Source organism: Ambystoma mexicanum, chromosome 10 (assembly GCF_040938575.1).
Source record: "Ambystoma mexicanum isolate Mex_15411 chromosome 10, UKY_AmexF1_1, whole genome shotgun sequence".
Classification (NCBI taxonomy): Eukaryota; Metazoa; Chordata; class Amphibia; order Caudata; family Ambystomatidae; genus Ambystoma; species Ambystoma mexicanum.
The window spans coordinates 1,511,223,143-1,511,240,819 of NC_090932.1; the positions used below are offsets into that span (position 1 = coordinate 1,511,223,143).

A 17,677-nucleotide genomic window follows, 5' to 3' on the forward strand; every position below is an offset into this window, starting at 1 on the left:
TGTATTGCTTAATGTTGAGCCTTTTACCACCCCCCGTGGTTGTGCATGTGTGTACCGCTATGTATTCTTATATTCATGAGCATGTGAATCCATGCCAGACCCCATGCTGGAGAAGGAACAAGTTACTTACCTGTAACTGTTGTTCTCCAGCATGGGTCTGGCATGGATTCACATGCAAACCCTCCCGCCTACCCCTCTGCGGCTCTTCACTTGGTCATACTGCCACTTCTCGTACTACCAAATCTGAAGATGGCTGCCAGAGGTGGGGCTTAGGTAGAGGGCAGTCATTGGCTGTGGTCAGTATGACGCAGAGGTCAGTGATTGGTTACTACTACGAAAGACAGATCAGAAACGAAACTGATACTGATTTTTTCTTTACCGAGGATTCCCAGCCTGACGACGGGGAATATTCATGAGCATGTGAATCCATGCCAGACCCATGCTGGAGAACAACAGTTACAGGTAAGTAACTTGTTCCTTTCCTCCTATGATAAGCCTGGCTGCTCTGCCATTCTACAAAGATCTTTTGGGTAGTACAGACTTATACTAAGAGTTGGGGACCTGTATGCCAAGGGATAGTTTAGCGATTTCTTACCTCAAGTGGACTTTAGGATAACTCCCCTAACAGTAACAACAAACATTTACTGCGTCTTTGTCCTTCTTCTGATCCTCCACAGTGCTGAAACATGTTTTTCTGACATTATGTTATGTTGATTTATACTGTGCACCGCTGCCAATGGCATGGACTCCAGGTGCTCTTGGAGCACATAATCGCCCTCCTGGGGGCTCTCAAACATTTCACTGGTTTGAATTCAGTCACACATGTGGCAGTCATTTTCTAAAACAGTAACTCTGTGTAAAAACACTCTCTTGCACCTCACCTTTCGTGAAAAGCACCAGGGGGTCCTTTTTAAATATCTTACAAAAAATGTATTTAGTGTGTTTTATTTACAAAATTTAACTTTATACACACAAAATTCATCAAATACAATTAAATAAGAAATAAAACGCATGAATTCCAATTCATTTCAATCAAATCAAATATAAAATACATTCACATAACGGGTAGTGCAAATCATGTTCATATCCTGAAAATAGGGAAAGGAATACTTATATAGAATTCATCAAGTACATAGTGCAAACAATTAATGCAACCAATCAAACCTGAACTATCAGTGCATTACATTGAGGAAACTCATTTGGTTTCTATTACTTTCCATACATTTGTTACCGCAACGTTAATGATAAACTCTGTCCTGAGACGCATCTTAACCAGAACCCTTCGTCTCTGATGGTATTTAAGTCATTTACATGAGCTTTCTAATACACCCGATATGTGGGCCCCATAGCCCATAGTGGAGCAAGATGACATGGCCATGATGGGCACTTTGCACTTAATTGACCCTGTGGCGAAATTTACAAATCCTTTTATCCAGGGATATCCTCCCCCATGCACCTATGTTCTCCGACACTTTTAGCGTATTCATTCTTATTAACATGAAAGTCCTTCTTAGAATGTGGGAAGGAAATTGAATTATGTATCGCTGTGTTTTTTTTTTTAATCAAAAAAACGTAAGAGCAAAGGTGCCTAGTGACTTCAGCTGGGCACATTTAAAATGCAGTCCCATTTTTCAGCTACCCACTGAAATCTGCTTTCCCGAAATATAGCCAAGCTTCGAGATGTTTTATTAAGCAGTTCAGTTTTAATAAAATCTTGAATGGTACCTTATGGGCACACATTTAAATATAAAGACGGCCTTGATTTGTCCTCATCAGACTTGCTATTGAGGTTAAGCCAAGTTCAAGACGAATAGCTTGTACTGGCGTAGCCTTCGATAGGCCCCATAATCTACCCCATATTAGGCCCTCATCTTTGTCTGCCCATTCATCACAACTATTATAAGAGGCCTCTAAAGCGTAAATTATAACTGGAATCAGTTTCTGGTGATATACTCTTATAAGATCAATCAGGCTGTACCCTGCTGTTTTCTTCACAAAGTTTCTAATGGCCATCAGTGGGGGAAGTAGCTTATATTTTCCTTTTTGTAAATAAACAACTTCCCTTCCTGTCTGTAGTAATGTCGTAGCCCAGATAACAATATTGTCAGAACTTTTCCCAACTTCCCCTCAATAGTCCAGATATTTTCCCTGATTTCCCTAGTTTTACCAAAACACATATATTTTGATTTGCTGAGGTTTACAGTCAGACCATTCTCATTAGCATACTCTTGCTTGAGCACCACAGGATATCCCACCATAGGTTGGATAAAATACCACTTGGTCATCAGCAAAGGCGAGCCACGGGACTCACCACGATCCTAATTTAGGTGGAAAGTTCTTCGCCCCTTCAATGGATTTCCCAATATCTGCCAAGAACAACATAAATAGGAGGGGGCAAGCACACAACCTTACTTTACCCCCGTCCTATTGGAATTCAGGAGCACAAAAGCTGGTCTGTAATACTCAAAATCCACTCTGTAATCTGATTTGGGGTGGTAACATTTTTAAACTCTTCTTTTACTAGACATATAATTTGAAATCCCCTTAAGGTTTTGGTCAGTCCATCCCATTCTGTTCAGTGTACCTTTCACCGACCTTCTCTCTGGGCTTAGCATAATGAGGAACTATTCACAGATGTACGGTAAAAATAGCATGATTTTTATAATCGTTCAAACTTGCATCTAATCTCTCAACCATGTCATGCACAACACCAGATGCAGATATGTAATCGATAGTAGAGCTCAGTTTACCTTGTCTCCATGTTTTTCCTGGGGACACATCCACTTAACAGCACCATTCAATATCTGTAATTCCATGTCATGGCAAAATTCTACTCAAGATCTAGCTCTTTTATCCTCGCTCCTTAACTTTGCTACAGCATCAGATGCCATGATTCCACCTTTCGTCACTACATAGTCAAAGCATTGTGTGTTCAAACCTACACAAAAAGCTATACTTACGCTTCATCATACACCATCCGGTTATTAAAGGAATAGTGCACTCAAAAATGTTATTGTCCCGAGCGTTCGGGCATGTGGTTTTAAGCAAACTGATCGATCATAAAAACATTTCCTATGCACCTTACCGTAGTTTTCTGCATTTTTACACATGCAAAATCAAGGGTGGGGCGTGCCCATCTTGTACTAATCTTAACCGTTTATCCATCGCCCTAAATTCAAGTGCCCCTGCGGCACTAAATCATATCACCCGCCCCTGAAGCTGACATCACTATTCCTAAAGATATTCTCTGCCTATTTTCGTGACGTTAGTAGGCAGCGTAGCCAAACGCACCCTGTCATCACCTACTTCTAACATCAGTTGACGCAGCACCCGGAATATCAACACACACATCCTCTCACAGCACAGTGCGTCCCAAATCGGAATAGAAAACACTATTTTTAAAGGAAACCTGAATACTCTGCAATTTATAATGTGCTTTTATTTCACAAAAGCACTCTGAGAACAACCATGATCCGCTAATTTTGATGAAGCACCAGTTCTTGAATGTCCTTGGGTTAGAGCATCAAAACTTTATCATGACGCACACAGTGTTCCTTTCGGGAGAAGATGCGCATTCAACGCACCTTGAATTGCAAGGCTTCGGCATCAGCATCAGCTTCTTGCTAGACCTCCATAAACGATGACAGGTTGCTCCTTGTTGCTGGTACTGCCAAAGGGCATATCGTTCCCAAGCGATCGTCCCACATAAGCGTAATGGAAATCGCTCAGTTTAGGCGTATCTGCCACTGCTGGCTGAAAATTCCATCTGTTAGTATCTGGAAACTATGGCATTCGCAGAATGGCAAAATATAGCTGTGTAGAAAACATAATAGAAATTTATTTTAGACTTAGATGGAAAGTTCATTGACATGCTACCAAGAGAAAACGCATGATAGCTACGCTAGCTTTAAGCAGTTTTATTGGTATGAAAGGGAATTTGTCAATAAATACTGTTATGTTGTATACTGCAAAAATAGTGTCATGTTTACTATATGGGACAGAGATTTGGGGGAGTCACTTTGTTAGTGAGCTTCAGAGATTTGAGGTAAAAATGCTGAAGATGTTTTCGAATGCCTAAATGTCTTCCCCGAGAATATGTATTAATGGAATGCAACATAAATAATGTAAACATCAAAATCCAATATATGATAGCGATTTTATATGCAAAATTGTCACAACTAAATAATGATACTTTTGCTGTGGAAACAATATCTCAATATGCCAAGATGAAGAACAAACAGGATATGACCCTGTTTTACGCATTGGAAAAAACATTTGTTAAATGGTCATTAGACTTTAGCGAAATCTATCCACTATATTCTATCAATAAAATGAAATTGTTTTGAAAAAATGTATATATAGTCTTGATAGAGAACAAAGTATGCTTTAACATATCTACTAAAGTCAATAGTGGGCTGTATCTTGAATTCTGGTCTATAAGTCTAGCTAAACCAGCATATCAGATGGCGTATCCTGACAGCCAAACAGAGGTATCTATTGTTTAAATTTAACATGTGTGATGTTTTAGAAGTTTTAGGTCCAAAAGTTGGTATTCCTCAGATAGAGAAATACCATAGACTATGTGACGTGAACATAATTGAGACAGCTAAACATCATCTTTGTTATTGTGAGAATCTGTCTTTGAGACTCAAAACATCTGTATGCTTATGATAACTCCAAGTATGTAGATAGTATAAGCAAAATCTGGGAAAATCTGTTAATGGGTAACAATGAGAATTTGATTTATCATATGATGAGATTTTATGATGTAATTTTTTCCATTTTTGAAAAATGGTCATATGGAATTCTATTTTTTAAATAAGAATTTTAAGTGATTAGTTTTATCCTGTTTGTTTTTATTTTGTCTTATTATATATGAATTAAAGGTGGAAGATATATCTTAAATTGTATCACATGTTATATGTAAAGCCTTGTGGGCTGAATGCAAATTATTTATAAATTAATAAATATATTTTAGTAGCGGTTCTTTATTCATATGTATCCATTTACCCTGTAATTCTGCACCGGATGAAACCTAAAAACGAACATAAACCACAAACATTGGAAATACACAGAAAACATCTGGCGGTATTTGAGACTACGATCTGCTTGAGAGGTTAGCGCTGTGGAGTATGTATAGCTCCCAATGGGATGCAGAAGCTGATGGAAAAATGGAACAGATAGATGGCATTATAACAGAATATTTGAAACGAACTTGGGGTTGGTGCCCCCGAGTTCCCTGGGGGAACCAGATGTGGACTCCATGCTCACTGTGCTCAGAGAGGCACAGCTCCACCATGCTGTTGAGGCCCAGCAAGGCTGAAACACTGTATGGGGTTGCTGTAAGTACTCTTGTTCAGAAGGGAATTCCCATAGCATTTCGGTGCTGGACTGCACATGTGGGCGGGACAAAGACTGATATACAAATATCCATTTGCCTATCAATACTTCATAAACCCAAATGGGCAGTGCAGCACCGATGTGCTAGGGCAATTCTATTGTGAAATATATCACCAATAGCAACCACAGACATGTGTCTTATCGATCGAGGACCAGTAATATAAATTAATGGAAGGCAAAAGATATAAATTAATGACTCATAAACCGGATTAAATCTGCATAATCAAATACTTCTTAGAACTTTTTATAGCATTAAAATTCGAGTTTAATAGCATTCCATTGTTGATGTACAATGTACAAACGTTGGGGAACATACACCGCTGCAAATCATTTTATACCTGGAAGTCATCGGGTTCAACAATTTCAGCTTTGGGTGGACAGGGCTCATTTGCAGTGTTTTGTGGCATTGTATGTGTCCTACGTACAAAATCGGGATCGGTTCCATGAGTATGCATGGCCAACACAGTCAATATGAGAACTTTCAAAAAATTGAATTCCATTTCCTGGTATATTGGCTTGACCACCCGTTTTTTGCTTTGTTTTGCAAAGGCCAAGATTTAACGAAGCACCCCAAAGTTTCCGGCAGTTCTCAATTGTTCTCTCCCTAAGTTCTCATTGTGCGCTAACACAACTAGTAATGTTCGAGCTTGCATACCGTCTATGCTGAAATGCAATCTTTTGGGCCAGTACTTTAGGCACATTTTTTTTTTTTGTAACGTCTAGTTTATTTCAAACTGTAACGCTCGCCTGATTCTTGCAGAGGCGCCGGTCTTGACTGGGCGACTACCGTATCTCCAAAGGTGATGTGTAGCACCCGGTTGGCTCTTGGGCTGGACCTCTGTGCACTGTATGCCTGACGTGTAGAGTAAGATGTCTGCAGATAGAAAATATGGGGTTAAAGAACTGGGGTTATTGGGGTGTCCCTATCTCTTTCCTCGTCTCCTCTCCTGTAGACCCCCAAAGGTTAACGCTCTCACCTTAGATAAGTGAATGCCAAGCTCTCCATCTGCCTCGGGGCAGGGTGCTGTAACCAGTTTCTTCACTGGATAGGTAGCGCAGGCCTCTTGACTTCAGAGGACTGCTGTCCGTCGTTTACTGCACGAACGGTAAGTTTCGAGTCATTCAAATGTCTTTAAAGTCTTTAGTAATGATGTCTCTTGTTTTGCAGGGTTCCGGCGATGGCGGATGACGGGCTGAAGTGAGTTGAAGATGGAGCCCGTGTGATGAATAGAAGCGCCTGGAAGCACGTAAGTAAGCGCTTGTTGCCTGTTTCACGATGCGCTCTAACTGTCTTTTTATTTTGCAGGTACGAGTTCGGAGCGGCTGCAGGGTGCCGGAATACCCACTGGATTGGATGTGGAAAGGAGTAATGGCACGTGAGTATTAAAGTTCCCCAATGTCTTTAAACGCACCTTGTTTTGTCTTTCAGATGCGGGATGCAGCGCCGAAGGCCTCCGGAGCGTGCAAAGAGTTGGTAAGCTTTTGTCTTTCAGATGCCGGAATGCAGTGTGAAGACCTCCGGAGCGCACGAAGAGTAGGTAAGCCTTTGCCTTTCAGATGCCGGAATGCTAACCTGTTCTTTCTTGTCTTTATAGGTGTTGCTGAAGACTGGATTCAGGATGGTAAGCCTTTGCCTTTCAGATGCCGGAATGCTAACCTGTTCTTTCTTGTCTTTATAGGTGTTGCTGAAGACTGGATTCAGGATGGTAAGCCTTTTTCTTAGGCCCAGGACCGGATGCAGAAGACACGATGAGCGTTCTGCTGCAGAGGTTGCAGAATAACGCAAAGCAAGATTCATCCACTGGGTGTGGTTTAAATAGCCTCCTGTAGTGCTTCGGTGTCTCCTTCCACAGCCATGCCTAGGTAAGAAAAGAGTTCCTGCTTTCCAGAAGAGTTCCAGTGTTCTGAATCTAGGGAGTGGCTCCAGCCCCACCCAACAGGAAAAGTAGTTCCAAACAGAAGGGGATCAGAGGCTCAACTGGCAGGCAAGTAAGCAGCATGGTCTGCTGCAGGTAAGTCCACCCAAGCATTATGAGCCCGGCGCTTCCAGCGCTGGGACTGGGCATATTGATGAGGCTGGTGTCACTGGCGCCAGGACTGGGTCCAAAAGGTCCCAATTGGGACTGGTTGGCACTCGGAACCTGGGTTATGGATCTGCTTCCAAGGGAGTTGGGGAAACCCTGACCTTTTGGAAGCAGAGATCATGACAGTACCCCCCCTCAAGGCCCCTCCCAAACCGGGCTTCTCCGGGGGTTTTGGCTTGTCAGGAAATGTTTGGTGAAATCTTTTGATTAGGCGAGGAGCGTGGACATATTCAGCAGGTTCCCAGGATCTCTCTTGGGGGCCGTAGCCTTTCCAGTCAATTAGGTAGAATAGTTTAGATTTGGAGATCTTGGAGTCCAGAATGCTTTAACTTCAAACTCAAGTTCTCCATCAACTAGGATAGGTTTTGGAGATTTGGTTAGTCGGGTTTGAGGTTGCACGGGTTTTAATAGAGAGACGTGGAAGACCGGATGTATCTTCATGTGCGGGGGCAAGTCCAACTTGACCGCTACTGGGTTTACTATGGTAGTGATGGAATAGGGACCAAGGTATCTTGGGTTGAATGTGCGTGGCCCTTTTAGAGATAGATATTTGGTGGATAACCAGACTTGATCCCCTACTTGATAGTGAGGGGCTTCCTTCCGATGTTGATCTGCTCCTTTCTTGTATTGTTCTTTAGCCCTTTGAAGGTGAGAAACAGCTTCCTTAAAGGCTTGGGTGATTGTAGAATGCAGGTAGTCTACTGCTGGTGTTTCAAGATCTTGGAGGGGATCCAACTCTGAGGTTCGAGGGTGACTGCCGTACAAAAGAAAAAACGGGGTTTTCCCAGTTCCCGAATGGACAGAGTTATTGTAGGCATATTCGGCTATCCAAAGGATATCTTTCCAAGTTTTTTCAGTTTGTTGCAGCATGCAGCGTAAATACTGTTCCAGAGTTTGATTGGTCCTCTCGGTTTGTCCGTCGGTCTGAGGGTGGTGACTGGTCGATAGCCTCACATCAATTTGAGCCGACCGACAGCAACTTCGCCAAAAATGAGAAATAAATTGACTACCTCGATCCGAAATTAGAACCGAAGGAAAACCATGCAGTCGGACGATGTTTTCGAGAAATTCTCGGGCCAGAGTTGCTGCTGTTGGCAAGCCTTTGAGCGGAATGAAATGCGCCATCTTGGAGAATAAGTCCACGATTACTAGAATCGTATTGTATTCGGAGCATGGAGGTAGATCGGTGATGAAGTCCATAGAAAGCGTATGCCAAGGGCGAGGTGGGATGTCAATAGGGCATAAGAGGCCTGCTGGTTTTTCCTTTTGACTCTTGTTTTGGGCGCATACTCCACAGGACATTATAAAGTCTCTGATATCTTTCTTCCAAGACGGCCACCAGAAGTAGCGCTTGATCTTTTCTGAGGTCTTGGCCATACCGGGATGACCTTCCATTAAAGAGTCGTGATAACAAGAGATTACTTTTTTCTGTAAATCTGTGCTGGGTAGGTATAATCGTTCTTGGAAATACAATAAGTTGTCCTTTACTGCAAAGTCCTTTCCCTGCAGATGCCAATTCTGTATGTCTGCTGGAGTTACAAGTTGCCTGGCTTTATCCTTAACTTCCTCTATGGATTCGGTGGCGATTACACCCAGAATTCTTTGTTCGGGAATGATTGGTACAGGTTTGGGGTTGATCAAGTGTTCTTCCACTCCCATCCGAGAAAGGGCATCAGCTTTACCGTTCTTTGTACCAGGTCGATAGGTAATTATGAAGTCAAACTCGGCAAAGAATAATGCCCAACGGAGTTGTCTAGAGGATTGGGCTTTTGCGGTTTTCAAATATTGCAGGTTTCGGTGATCCGTAATCACAGTAACGGTGTGTCGGGCCCCCAGCAGGTAATGCCGCCAAGCCTTAAAGGCAGACTTGATAGCCAGAAGTTCCTTGTCAGTAATCGTGTAATTGATTTCAGGAGGCGAGAATTTGCGGGACCCAAATGCCACGGGATGCAACTGATTGGTTACCGGGTCCTTTTGTGATAGAACTGCCCCCATGGCAAGGCTTGAAGCATCAGTTTCCACGATGTAGGGGAGTTCGGGGCGAGGGTGTTTTAAGATTGGTGCAGAGATAAATTTAGTCTTCAAATCCTGGAAAGCTTGTTCCGCCTCGGTAGACCATTCAAAACGTTTGTTTTTATTTAACAAGGCAGTGATGGGCTGGACTATTCGAGAGAATTCGGGGATAAACCTGCGGTAAAAGTTAGCGAAGCCTAACATGCTTTGCACACCTTTTACGGAGGATGGTGATGGCCATTTGAGAACTGCATCGACCTTCTTTGAATCCATACGCACTCCGCCAGGTGATAATATGAATCCCAAGAATTCAACTTCAGTCACGTTGAAAACACATTTTTCCAACTTAGTGAAAAGTTTGTGTTGACGCAATCTTTCGAGGACCATTTTCACGTGTTTCCGATGTTCAGATTCCGATTAAGAATAAACGAGGATGTCGTCAATGTAAACAACAACACATACATCTTTGAGCTCTCTGAGGACATCGTTCATAAAATATTGAAAGGCGGCCGGGGCATTGCAAAGTCCGAAGGGCATGACCTGATATTCAAATAGCCCATACTTGGTGCGGAAGGCCGTCTTCCATTCATCGCCCTCTTTTACTCGTACCAAGTGGTAAGCTCCTCTAAGATCCAGCTTTGTATATATGCATGCTTTTCTGACTTGGTCCAGGAGTTCAGGGATCAAAGGTAACGGATATCTATTCTTAACGGTGATCTGGTTCAGGGAGCGATAATCGATACAAGTTCTAAGGTCTCCTTCCTTTTTTGGAACGAAGAACAAAGCTGAAGAAGCAGGGGACTTGGAAGGACGAATAAACCCATTTGCCAGGTATTGATCCAGGTATTGTCGAAGGTGAAGGTTCTCAGGCTCGGTGAGGGCATAAATTCTACTACAAGGAGTAGAAGATCCAGGTATCAGGTCTATCTGGCAGTCATAAGACCTATGAGGAGGTAGAGAGTTAGCCTGATCCTTCCGGAAAACATCTTGGTATTCTAGGTATTCGGGAGGTAACTGGGGAGTCTCTGAAGAAATTGCGGCCAGTGCAACACCAGGTGGAGGGTGACAAGTAGAGACACATTCTGGAAACTGGACCGTTCTTGCTCGCAAATCGATCAGAGGATTGTGTTTCTCTAACCAAGGTATTCCTAGAATAATCTGAAACTGAGGGGCCTTGATCACATCGAACACGATCTTCTCATGGTGTCCATCTTGACTTACTAGCGTCACCTCTTGAGTGGTATGCGTTACTGGCCCGGAGGCTATCTCCGTACCATCCACCGTAGTAATGACGTCCTTTACAGCCTTGGGACAAAGAGTTAGATTCATCCTCAAAACCATTTCATGATCCACATAATTGCCGATGGCACCGCTGTCGACGTAAGCTTCAATTGCATGTAATCGATCCGGGTTATCAGGGCTAATGAGGACCATAGGTATCACGAAATGCGAGGTCACGGAACTGGTTTTCACGCTCGGCAAGAGGACCTCGATTCTTGTCGGGCGAGGTTGTTTCCCTGCTCAGAGTTTGTAACTTTGGTAACTGCAGCTCCTACTGCCTTCTTGGCAGGTTTCACCGGACAGTCTCGAAGAAAGTGCCCTGAGTTTCCGCAATATAGGCATAATTGCAACTGTTTCCTCCTTTCCCGCTCCCTTTGTGTTAGAGGACCTTTCAGACCCCCTATTTGCATGGGTCTACTCCTTTGGAAGGAGTTGGCGGTTTGGAAAATACTCGAACATCAAACTTGGAACGATCGGCCTTCCTGTTCTGCAGCCTGTGATCTATTTGAACGACCAAGTCTATATAATCCGAACAGTCTTGTGGGGGATTCACTACTTGGGCTAAAACGTCTTTGAGCTCTCCACGTAGACCTCTATAAAACAGCGTAATCCTTTTGTCCTCAGGCCATTGAGTTTCCACTATTAGTCTATTGAAAGATGCAATATAAGCCAAAAGGTCTTGATTACCCTGTCGCAACGAAAGAAGCTCATTGTCCAAGGCCTGCCCCTGTGAATGTCTTGCGAACAGTTTTTCCATACTAAGCTGAAAGGCTTGAAAATCATGGAGAACCGGATCATCTTGATTAACTAGAGGGATCGACCAGTCTGCCGCATTGCCACTAAGGTACGAAAGTACAAAAGCTACTTTTGCTTGATCAGTTGGAAAGGCTGCTGGCCGGCATAAGAAGTGCAACCGGCACTGATTGATAAATACTGCAAACCTCTTTGGGTCACCAGAAAATCGTTCGGGCGGAGCCAGAGGTACATTCCCAGGTAGGTTGATCTGCACTGGATTCATAGAGGATGTTGAAGGAAGATTTGCCCCTGATGCGGGTAACGGGGTCTGTCCGGCTTGTGACTGTAGCACTTGTCTAGCAAGATTGTCTGTTCTCTCCTTGGAAATAATTAGTTCCTTTCTTAGAGCATTCGTTTCCTGACGAGCTGCATGCACTTCTGCCCTTAGTTCCCCAAGTAACCGGGCTAAGGGGTCAGTATCCGAGGTTTCCATAGCGCCTGGGCGAGAGTTTTGCAGTGGGCTTTGCGTTCTGTAACGCTCACCTGATTCTCGCAGAGGCGCCGGTCTTGACTGGGCGACTACCGTATCTCCAAAGGTGATGTGTAGCACCCGGTTGGCTCTTGGGCTGGACCTCTGTGCACTGTATGCCTGACGTGTAGAGTAAGATGTCTGCAGATAGAAAATATGGGGTTAATGAACTGGGGTTATTGGGGTGTCCCTATCTCTTTCCTCTTCTCCTCTCCTGTAGACCCCCAAAGGTTAACGCTCTCACCTTAGGTAAGTGAATGCCAAGCTCTCCATCTGCCTCGGGGCAGGGTGCTGTAACCAGTTTCTTCACTGGATAGGTAGCGCAGGCCTCTTGACTTCAGAGGACTGCTGTCCGTCGTTTACTGCACGAACGGTAAGTTTCGAGTCATTCAAATGTCTTTAAAGTCTTTAGTAATGATGTCTCTTGTTTTGCAGGGTTCCGGCGATGGCGGATGACGGGCTGAAGTGAGTTGAAGATGGAGCCCGTGTGATGAATAGAAGCGCCTGGAAGCACGTAAGTAAGCGCTTGTTGCCTGCTTCACGATGCGCTCTAACTGTCTTTTTATTTAGCAGGTACGAGTTCGGAGCGGCTGCAGGGTGCCGGAATACCCACTGGATTAGATGTGGAAAGGAGTAATGGCACGTGAGTATTAAAGTTCCCCAATGTCTTTAAACGCACCTTGTTTTGTCTTTCAGATGCGGGATGCAGCGCCGAAGGCCTCCGGAGCGTGCAAAGAGTTGGTAAGCTTTTGTCTTTCAGATGCCGGAATGCAGTGTGAAGACCTCCGGAGCGCACGAAGAGTAGGTAAGCCTTTGCCTTTCAGATGCCGGAATGCTAACCTGTTCTTTCTTGTCTTTATAGGTGTTGCTGAAGACTGGATTCAGGATGGTAAGCCTTTTTCCTTAGGCCCAGGACCGGATGCAGAAGACACGATGAGCGTTCTGCTGCAGAGGTTGCAGAATAACGCAAAGCAAGATTCATCCACTGGGTGTGGTTTAAATAGCCTCCTGTAGTGCTTCGGTGTCTCCTTCCACAGCGACGCCTAGGTAAGAAAAGAGTTCCTGCTTTCCAGAAGAGTTCCAGTGTTCTGAATCTAGGGAGTGGCTCCAGCCCCACCCAACAGGAAAAGTAGTTCCAAACAGAAGGGGATCAGAGGCTCAACTGGCAGGCAAGTAAGCAGCATGGTCTGCTGCAGGTAAGTCCACCCAAGCATTATGAGCCCGGCGCTTCCAGCGCTGGGACTGGGCATATTTATGAGCCTGGTGCCACTGGCGCCAGGACTGGGTCCAAAAGGTCCCAATTGGGACTGGTTGGCACTCGGAACCTGGGTTATGGATCTGCTTCCAAGGGAGTTGGGGAAACCCTGACCTTTTGGAAGCAGAGATCATGACACAAACTTTTATTACAATTTTTTTTGTTTCATTACTTTCATTCACGTTTCTTACTGCTGTCTTTGAACCATCATTCCTAATTCCTTGTTCTTCATTTTGTGACTTTGTCTAGGAAATTAATTACCGAACAAGTTAAGTGAACCGAGATTCCACCCAAAATGCGAGACCAAAACTCAGCCATTGTGTCTGTTTCAGGCTGAAATTTACTCAAATGTACCCTTCTTGCCTCTATTAATGCCACACATTCAGTTACTCAATGTTTTGTTGTCTCTGGTTACAATGTACAATGTCTGCAGCTATTTTCTGTTACGTTGGCCAAGTGACGCATTGCCATCATATGTTTTGATTTGTATATGTTTGTTCGAAGACGAAGAAAACTGTCTCTGTGATGCCGTGAAGGAAATTGTTGAAGGTATTTTGGCATGTTGTCGACTTTATTCGTCGTTAATCCCAGAGCTGTGGGCATGTTTCCATAGTTATCAAGATTTTCAATCCAAAGCCACTCTTTCAGCTTTTTTCGTGCAATTTGAGGGCGGTCTACCAACGTTTCTAACGTAATCTCGGCAATTCGCATGATGGCTTTCACTTTTTCCGACCATTCCAGGAGTAAGCCTTTATGCGGTTGATCACTGTTTGGTGCCAGTATTTGGAACGCCGGTTCAGGATTTGAGATCACCATCTTTCTAAATAATGACATGGATTTCCATATCACTGTTCCGTGTAAGCTTTCCAGAGCTAATTCATGACGTAGTATTGTCATTGATAGATATTTGGGTAGTCTCAGGGCTCGCCTCCAGAAGAGGCCTTCCAATTGTGGCCATATCTTTTGGTCGATGTTCCATCCTGATTCTGTCCCGAATGTAATTGCTGGAATTACTTTCTGCACGTAAAATGTTGGTATTGGTATTAAAGAGAATTTTCCATAAAGCGTCTGAATTCTTGCACCTTGTAAAGAGAGACCTCGAGTTCGGCGATAAATGTCTTCTACCCAACTCCGTTCACATATTGAGGTATTCACTGTTATTCCCAGATAGCGAATTTCTGTGACTTCTTCAAGGTGTTCTTCATATACTTCCCACTTGAAGTTTTTGTTTTTTGAACCTGTTGCGTGTCCAAATTTCATAATTTTTGTTTTTTTCACATTTATTAATAGATCATTTTCTGCCATATAACTTTCTACTTTCGCCAGTAGCCGCTGTAGACCTATCTGGGTCCGATCAAACAATAGCAAGTCATCAGCATACATTGCATAGCTTATTTGTTGCCCATTGACTTTCGGTGGAAAGTATTTCACAGTTGCTAAATCAAGTTGAATGTCGGCTATGTATAGCTTAAACAGAGTGGCAGCCAATGGACATCCTTGCTTAACCCCTTTACTGGTAAGGATTTCTTTTGACAAGACATCTCTTTCGTTTAGTCTAATTCTAATTGATGTTTTTTCATGCAGTGCTTTTATTGGTTGCAGCAAGGTCTCAGGACATTTCAGTTTTTCCAATTTCAGCCATAGTTTTCCTCGGTTTATAGTATCAAAAGCCTGTTGCATGTCAATAAAGACTACAAATAAATTGTCCTTCTTCTGTAAGGCTTCTAACTTCAATAGGTTCACCAGGGCTAGATTGATGTATGTACCAACTCCCTTGGTGAATCCTGTTTGTCTTTTATCCAATTTTGCCGTTGTTAGCGCCCAGGCTGTTCGTTTTTTTTGCAAAAATGTCACGAATACCTTGCCGATTGTATCCAGAAGGGCAATCGGTCGATAGTTGGCAGGATCGTCCCGATTGCCCTTCTTGTAGATTGGTACTATTATTGCTGTTGTCCAAGATGTTGGTACTTTTCGACTTTCTGCTATTATCCAAAACAACCGTTCGATAAATATAGACCACGCATGTTTATGTTTTTTCAGCATCACATTAGTGATGCCATCTGGGCCGGCCGCTCTTGAATTTTTCAGCTTCGCAATGGCGGTGCAAATGTCTTCACTGTCCTCCTTAGTATCCCAGTTAGTATGACATTGTTGTTTTCCTGTCTTCGATGTCATCTCAACCCCAGAGAACACTTTGTTAAAGTGTTGCAGCCAGTCACTTTCAGCTACTCCATTTGCCAGAGAAGCAGCTTGATTAATGGAGGCTCTATTTAAAATATTCCATATTTCTCTTGTGTTATTTAGTTTCATTAGACCCAGCATCTCTTCTCCACGCTCTTGGTCTCTCTGATAAGAGAAACTCTTGAGCCAATTACGATATTTTTGTTTCCTCCGTTTTATCAGGCTATGCTTTTGTACGCATAGACGTGATTTTAGTTTAGCTAGACCTTTTTTTAGCTGCTTCTTTTGTTTACTTAGAGTCATACTCCAATTGTGTTTGTGTACTGTGTCAATGTTCTGTTTATGGGCAAACCCCACTGTTAAAGATGGAAGCAGTGCCACGTAGTCTGTTGGATCGTAGATTTCTCTGTTTGGCTCCTCTATTGCCGTGGTCAATACACAAATTTGTTTTTCATTTATTCGCAGTCTGTTTCGACCAACATTTACCTCTAGTGCTTGGCCTTTAATTTCGACCTCGCGTTTGCAGTGTAATGGCCATGTCATTACCAGTGCATGATGGTCACTGTTTGTAGTTGGTAAGATGCACAGCTTATTGATGTTTATGAACACGTTTTGCGACGTCCAAATATAATCAAGAGTCTTATTATATCCCAAATTATGCCATGTGTAGTTTGGAGGACTATCGCCATTCACATTTCCATTTACCATCATGCAATCACGTGCTTCCATTTCGTCAGTCCATTTTGTTCGTCTAGAACTTTCAAGACATCCATTGGTAGCTTTAGCCACAATCAGTTCCTTATTCTTATCGAACCATGAAATGTTCAGGTCTCCGCACACTATGATCGATAAATCTGGGCAAATTCTGTGATTTTTATCTATCAACGAAGTTACTGCGGCAACAAATGATTTTTGCTGGATTCCAATAAACGTTTAACAAGAGTATCGTTTGTTCTTTATTTTCAGGTCCATTCATTTGTTTCAGTAAAGTCCCTTGTACATAACTGTTAGGGTTGTATTCTTCAATTACTTCCCAGTTTGTTCCTGACTTCGCCATAGTTATTAACCCGGAATACGGTCTTCCTCTTGTATTTTTCACTGCTGGGTTTAACATTATTTTATTGCCATCTTTTACTGGAGGTGAACGCATCCAGGTTTCCTGCATACAAATCGCAAAATTATCTGTCAGGTCTACTGGGAATTCATTGTACAGATGACTAAATCCTCTGGTATTCCAGGAAATCACGGATACTGTTTCATCTTGGATATATTTCCCTAGCTAGTGTTTCTTTGTCTCAAACAATGAGTTTCTATTTCGAGCTTGTGGTTGGGAGACCATTTTCAGATGGCTCCTAAGTTCTTGTCATCGTTGTTCCTGGGTTATGACTTTGCTGTTGTTATGTATTCCCTCTTCTGCGATCTGATTTTCAATCGTCTCCTGTTCTGAAATCTCAAACCCTAAACACAATAGCTCATCTTTAGCAGCCATCAGAATCTTGCAGACTGCTTGTGAGATGATATGTAATAACACACAGTCAACACGATCTTCTGAAGCATATTCAACAATTCGAATGTCATCAGATCGAATGGTACGTAACACTGGTACCGCATGTAGCAGTCGCATTATATTGCCACGATTCAGGTTGACATAAGGATCGTCATTCAAGATGTTTTCAACCCTTATCTTCCTAGTTTGCACGTTTTGCTTGGCTCGATGTTCTTTATCCGCTATTTTGGTGTATTTTTGAATTTTTACTTTTGGTTGGGTTGGATTTAAGGCCGGCCTTGTTTTGTCTCTATGGTCTTCACTTGCAGTTTTTATTCTTTTGTCTAATTCAACTTGATCAATTACTGATCTTGACTGTACAGCTTTTCCATTCTTTTTGTTGTCTAGTTCCATTGTTAGCTGTTTCTTGCCTAGGGTCTGTGCTGAAGTACCTGGGCTATGTGAATTCTTGTCTAGCCGCTCATCCTCTGACATTATTGTGCAATCATCATCATTCTGATCAGGATAAGTTGATAGATCGCATAGTTCCTCAAGTTGTTCAACTGAGGAGGTTGTGCTAATATCTGAATCAATTCTCATCCTTTTTTTGGGGTTTCTCTCTCCATTTTCACCTTTTCTCACTTCTTTTCCAACTTTCCTTTCTGTATCATTTTTCTTTGTTCCTACGGGTTTTTCTCTCTCAAATAACTTAG

The 17,677-nt window shown here is 42.9% G+C and overlaps 1 protein-coding gene across 1 annotated transcript in view; it reads left to right on the plus strand.

Annotated features, from left to right (window-relative positions):
- The window catches only part of DDX55 (DEAD-box helicase 55), a 345,960-nt gene that overhangs the window by 128,718 nt on the left and 199,565 nt on the right, over positions 1 to 17,677 (plus strand). The window lies entirely within an intron of this gene.